Consider the following 6,410-nt stretch of genomic DNA (forward strand, 5'->3'; position numbering starts at 1 on the left):
TAGCGCCCAAACCAATATATGATACTCCCCTTGTCCCTAAATAAATAAACTTCTAGAGCTATTTTAAGTCAAACTCTTCTACATTTAACCTAATGTGTAAAAAAAATAGCACCAAAATTTTGACACCAAATAAGCATATATACAAATAATATTTCATGGTGTATCTAATAATTATACTAGTTTAGTATCATAAATAGTTGTGTATAGATTTGGTTAAGTTTTAAAAGTTTAATTTAAGATAATTCTAGAAATTAATTTATTTAAGGACAAAGAGAGAAATCCGTTGCTTTGTGCATCAATTAATTATCAAATGTTCAACATTTATTTTGTTTATGATGCGCTTTTATTGCACACATTTATAGGTACGATCACCAATATTACAAATAGACCATTTTGTGGTTCGAGCTCTTTATGGCTTAGAATCATGAACTCAGTAGTTAGCACAACACATGCTCCTAGCTCCAGCGTTGCTCCTATCTGAGGCGACACGGGTGGCTCCACACCCAAAATTAAACGGGCATTGCAAGTAGCACGGGAGCACTCTAAATTGGTAGCTAGGCTCTTGGATTCGGATATAAATGTACAGAAAGCCCACATTTTTGGCTCAATACGAGCATGGCCTAGCCTGTTAGTGTGTGAGTCTAGACCGCTCCCTAGGCACGCCAAGCAATACTCCCTCCGTACCAGAAAGAAGGTCGTTATGGGATACGTGCAGGTCAAACTTTCTCAACTTTGACTAGATTTGTAGAAAATATGTGCAACATTTATATCTTCAAATAAGTTTATTATGAAAGTATATTCAACAATATATCTAATGATACTAATTATGTATTATAAATATTAATATTGTTTTGTATATAATTAGTCAAAGTTATAAAAATGTTGACTTCTCGAGAGAATGACTTCTATTTGGGGACAGAGGGAGTATGGCCTAACGGGAGGCCCAATGCCAATTTGGTGGCTGGGGATGCATATATAAGCCCCTCGGCCCCACTCCCTACAGCCTAACCCTAATTCATTTCCCATCCACCTTGTCGCCTTTGTGTCTTGCTCTCACTTGGCCACCGCGTTCTGCCTCCCACTGCCTCTCTCCACGTCGTCCTCCCTGACTCCATGACCTTTCCGGCATCGACCACTTCTCCAGGATTGTTTCTTGGCTGCTCCCCTCCCAAATATGTATCTCTTCTGTCCTTTCACCTCTCCTTTGTGGCCCCCATGACCCTGTCCTCCACCTCTCGCCGCCGCTCATAATCCTTTGAACCTCATCGTGTTGTGCGTGCATTGGGGTTTCCCTTATTTCCCTATCGTCTTCTCTAGCTCTGGGCTCTGGCTATGCAAGTTTGAACCCTAGCCCTAACCTTGTAGATGTGTTCTATCTGACCTCTCCTAGTCCTCTCGACTCCTCTAATCTTTATGGGTTTGTGTTCTTGACTTCTTGTTTTTTGTTTGCATGTCGTTAGTCGATGTGTCGTGCAAGTGCGGCGCGCACGGTTGAGGTACAAAGCTACCGAGAAGCCGACGAGGTCACCATGGAGGAAGATGATGTCTATCCTACCACCAGCAACGAAGACCTCACCACGACATTGATGAAGTGATGAGAGACGATGAGTTGTTACCTGGCCTGTGTAGGACATCTACAGAGGGTACATGCTAGCGGATGATGACTACAACTTGGCACAACTTATGCCTAGTCCGTGTGCTGGCTGAAATAGAAAGGTGAAAGACACAAATAACAAACAAATAGTAAACCGCAATGCTTCATCAATGTCTCCTAACAAGTTTCCAAAAAAAAAAAAGAAATCAATGTCTCCTAACATGCATGTGTCCGATTGAAGATCAAGATGGTTTTGGTTCGATGCACAAAGTTCTTGACTTTTAAGGGGGTGTTTGTGACAGCTCACAACGGCTCCAAATCTAAAAACAACCTCATTATCATTTTTTTTTCTAGCCAAACACCTTAAACTCCACTGACTCCAAATCCACCAAAACATGGATCTAGCTCTCAGGTCCATGAAATCGATGAATCTCCTAAGGGGTGCTCTAAAGACTTATTTCGTGTAGGAAAAATCGCCTACCATGCCACTGGCTACACACCTCAAGATATCGGTTCAACTCTTCTTTTTTCTTTTATCCCTCGCTTTGTTTCGGTCCTCGACCAACCGCCGCCTCACACTCTGCTTTGGCCCCGTTCCACCTAGCCACCTCACACTCCGCTCTGGCCCTGTCACGCTCTCGGCGGGTGGCCAGTCACCGGAACAGGGGTCTGACCGCGCGACGCATGGCTGGAGTTCGGCCGCTACCCATGAGAAAAGCGTGTGGTAGCTCCGCGGTACCGGCGTGACGCTACGAACTTGGGTGGTTGTCACCTGACGAGGGGGCTAGCCGGCGGCGTGGGCATGGCCAGCCATGGAGGCTTTGCAGGCAAGCTAGCTCTCGATCTAGGGCTCCGGGTTGTCAAAAAACGAATGGCCGGGTTCCCAAGCACCGCAAGGACACAACGAGTTCGTAGTGAAAGGCGGCGACCGGTCTTGGGCAAAGCCACGTGGACGCAAGGGAGCGAGGGGAGCGATGATGTGGGCCTCAGGGCACTCCTTCCTTGTCGTTGTTCCACCCGATGGGCCCTCGTCATCGGGGAGGTCACGACCAGTGAAAACAACGACGACGGTGATGGTTAAAAAGGGTCGGTGGCATGCGTCCAGTCCGATCTTGGTGCTCTGCTCCAAACTTTAGGAAGGGGATGAAGAGCCCGACACATGGGCCTAGAGCGGTAATGTGACATAGGGGAGGAAGAGCTCCCACTGGTGGGCTACGTCTAGCTGGCTATTGAGCCGGCGCAACATACTGAATCCATATTACAGCTGGACCTCTCTCAAACAAGTTAGTGGAAGCCTAGCTCCACGGTAGAGTTGCTTCATGATGGAGTTGGTGCTTTGGATCAGTATTTTTAGAGTCACTGCTCTTCCAAACAGGTTATAACTAGCATGCATATAAGAATATTTATCTATCTGAAACTTATTTTATTACAAACTGTTTCAAAGCCGATGCTGTAACAATTCAAACCGTGAATTAAAAACCTTAAGCAGTTTGTTTATCCAATGCAGTCTAAATAAATATGTCTCTGGGGGTACGCTTGCATTAATGTAATTCTCAATAAGATCCGGCACATGAAAAAAATCGAGAGAGGTATCCCGTCATAATGTTCTTCCCAATTTGGAAGTTTTGAAACTGAAGGGCTAATTCAAACCGCTTCAGATGCAGAACCTACCAAACGTACCACCCTAAACATATTGAGTTCCTGACCTTTCTGAAGCTATTAGAACAGAAGACTAGAAAGGCTGTTGCGCAGTTTGACAATCATTTGCTGGAAATATATATATCAAGGAGCCGTGAGTTATGTGGAGAGCTTCAGCAATCAACACACAAGTGATGCAGTTTTCAGGTCATGGTTGAAATTGACATGGTTATGCGCAGAGGTAGAGCTTCAAGCTTCAGCGGAATAGCAGAAAGTTTGGTGCTCTGCTCCAAACTTTAGAAAGGGGATGAAGAGCCTGACACATAGGCCTAGAGCGGTAGTGCGACAAAGGGGAGGAAGAGCTCCCGCTGGTGGGCTACGACTAGCTGGCTGTTGAGCCGGCGTAGCATACTAAATCCATATTACAGCTGGAGCTCTCAAACAAGTTAGTGGAAGTTTAGCTCCACGGTAGAGTTGCTTCGTGACGGAGTTGGAGCTTTGGATCAGTATTTTTAGTGTCATAAACAGGTTCTAACTAGCATGCATATAAGAATATTTATCTATCTAAAACTTATTTTATTCAGAAATGCTGTGACTCAAACGTCTGACATTCCGGACGCGCGTAAGATAAACTCGACTGAGCCGCGAAGCGAACCGATGCGCCCCCCTGGCTCCTTATCCGTTCGGTCTCGATCCCGTCCCTGTGACCTCCCGCGTCCACTCTCTGCTCCACTCGCCCGCTCCCCCTCTCCGCTCCTCCGCACAGCTGCGCTCGCTGCTGCTCTCCGGGACGGACGCCACGCTCGCATCTAGCTCGCTGTCGTGCCCGCCTGTTCGCGCTCCCATCCTCCCTCCCTCCCTCCGTGACCTCCATGCCATCGGAGAGGAAAACGACGGCGGCGGCTTCCGGCGAGCCGGCCCTCCCTCCCTCCCTCCACGACCTCCATGCAACCAGAGAGGAGGGCGACGGCGGCGGCTTCCGGCGATGTAGGTGGGTCCTTCTTGGGATCCGAGCCCTCCTCCTCCTCCTCCTCTCTCTCTCCTCCTCATCTGGATTTGAGCTCTCCTCCTCCTCCTTCTCCTCCTCCTCCTCCTCTGGATCTAGATCTGAGGGACGCGGTGGTGGCTAGGGTTCCGGCAAGCTCTGTTGCAGTAGGCTTGTGTCGGGTATCAATATTTGGAATACAAGGACAAGAGCAATTAACGGCCATCAACATTAATCCGCCCAGACGGTTAAGGGCGTCACTACAACTTCATCCAACCCCGAGGACGTGAGATCCGCCTCGCGCTGACCCCTCAGGCGAGGGCCTCGTGTCGTCTGGCCCTGGGGGCGCAGGCTCTGCCTCGTCCGACCCCTGAGGCGCAGACTATGCATCGCTCGGCCCCTCGGGCGTGGGCTCCACCTCGCCCGGACCCTCGGGTGAGGATTCCGCCTCGCTCGAACCCTCGGGCGAGGACTCCGCATCGCCCGGACCCTCGAGAGCGGGCTCTGCCTCACTCGACAGGGGTCGTACTGCCCCATCTGCCGTAGGTCAAAGGGCGTGGGCCCTGCGTCAAACTCCTGATGCCAGAAAAGGCGAGCGCATGTCCTGATGCGACCTACGGCCATGCCGGGCCATACCCATGGCCACACGTCCCCAACAATGATGGACACGCTGGCACTATTTTGCCTACTCCCCGTACGGCCATGAGTTGGATTAGCGGCCAGCCATACCACCTGATAGGGCGGAAAGGGAAGCCACGACCGACTGACGACGTCGGGGTATAACAACAGTGATGAATAGGGGCACGACATGGAGCCGTCCCCATCGACTTCTACAGCATCGGTGGGACCCTCATGAAGAAGGAGGAGGTCGCGACGGTCCTGGAGGACCCTTTCTCCTTTTTCTCTCTCTCTCTACTCTCTATTGATGTAACCTGCTCCCATCCCTTCTCCTATAAAAGGGAAGGGCAGGACGCCCCGAAGGGGCAAGGGCTCACGCTTTCACATTCAGGTAGAGCATGTTCTCTCACCTACATGCAGAACACACACACTCTCTTGTTCTCTCCACAGAGACTTGGGATCCACTCCCTCTCTCGCCCGTCTATAACCCCTGCCACAGACAAGTGCCAGTAATACAAGCAGCAGTGAACTGGACGTAGGGACATTCAGCCCGAACCAGTATAAACTTTGTGTCTTCTAAGCACACCATTCGGGCCGGATGCGCAATCTAAAAATTTACTAGCCGGTGACTCAAAACACCGACAGTTGGTGCGCCAGGTAGGGGCTTTTGCGCGTCTCAACGTCTTCATCAGGCTTCAGATGGCCAGCCACGACATCAGTTGGGTCCCCGACGCGCACGTCCGCTTTGGGAGCCTAGATTTCATGATCACCATGGAGGGAGAGTTGCGTGGGCTTCGGTTCCTGCCCAGCATCTCCACTCTGATGGCCTCGACACGCTCATTGAGGCCCTCGAGGGGCTACGGTTACGTCTACCGGGGGTCTGAACCCCTGGGAGTGACTAGCTCCGTGACTTCTACTACGAGAGGCTAGTACGCCAGCTCGACGCCTTCCTAGGACCCCGACCATCCTAGGAAGACATGCGCTACCTCGCCTTCTCCTTCGCCAATGTCATGGAGTAGCTTTCTAGGGGGAACCATTCTCGCTGGGATACCTCACCCGGAATGCCCCGACAGCGTTCCCATTTGGCCTGCACAATGCCGCAAAGACCGTAGGTCACCTCATGGCGCAGCGCATGCACCTGTCCCCTGCGAACAGCGAGTTCATGGGCATGGCGGACTACGTTGTGGAATCATTCCACGACCTTCTCGCAGGAGATTCAGAGTCAATCTCTGACGCTGACTCCAGTAGGGGGAGCCATCGCCCCTTGCGAGAGTGCTTCATGGCAAGCACCCCCGAGGGATGCGTCGAAAGCATCCACGATGGAGGAACCAACCCACCGTAGGACCCCAACGACGGGGACAAAGAAGACACGGGGGCCTTTCCTCGCATGCAGGAGGAGCACCTGTGAGCGCGACGCTAGGAGCTCGAGGAGGCACGGCTCAAACTCGACCAGGAATGCATGGAGGTCGAGTGAGAGATCGAGCGCCGAGGAGATGGTGGGCGTGCATGCGCTAGGGCCCATGACATGAATAGGAGGATCGTCGAGGACGATGGAGGCATCCCGCATTTTGCCTA

This window comes from Miscanthus floridulus, chromosome 18 (genome assembly GCF_019320115.1).
Source record: "Miscanthus floridulus cultivar M001 chromosome 18, ASM1932011v1, whole genome shotgun sequence".
Lineage (NCBI taxonomy): Eukaryota > Viridiplantae > Streptophyta > Magnoliopsida > Poales > Poaceae > Miscanthus > Miscanthus floridulus.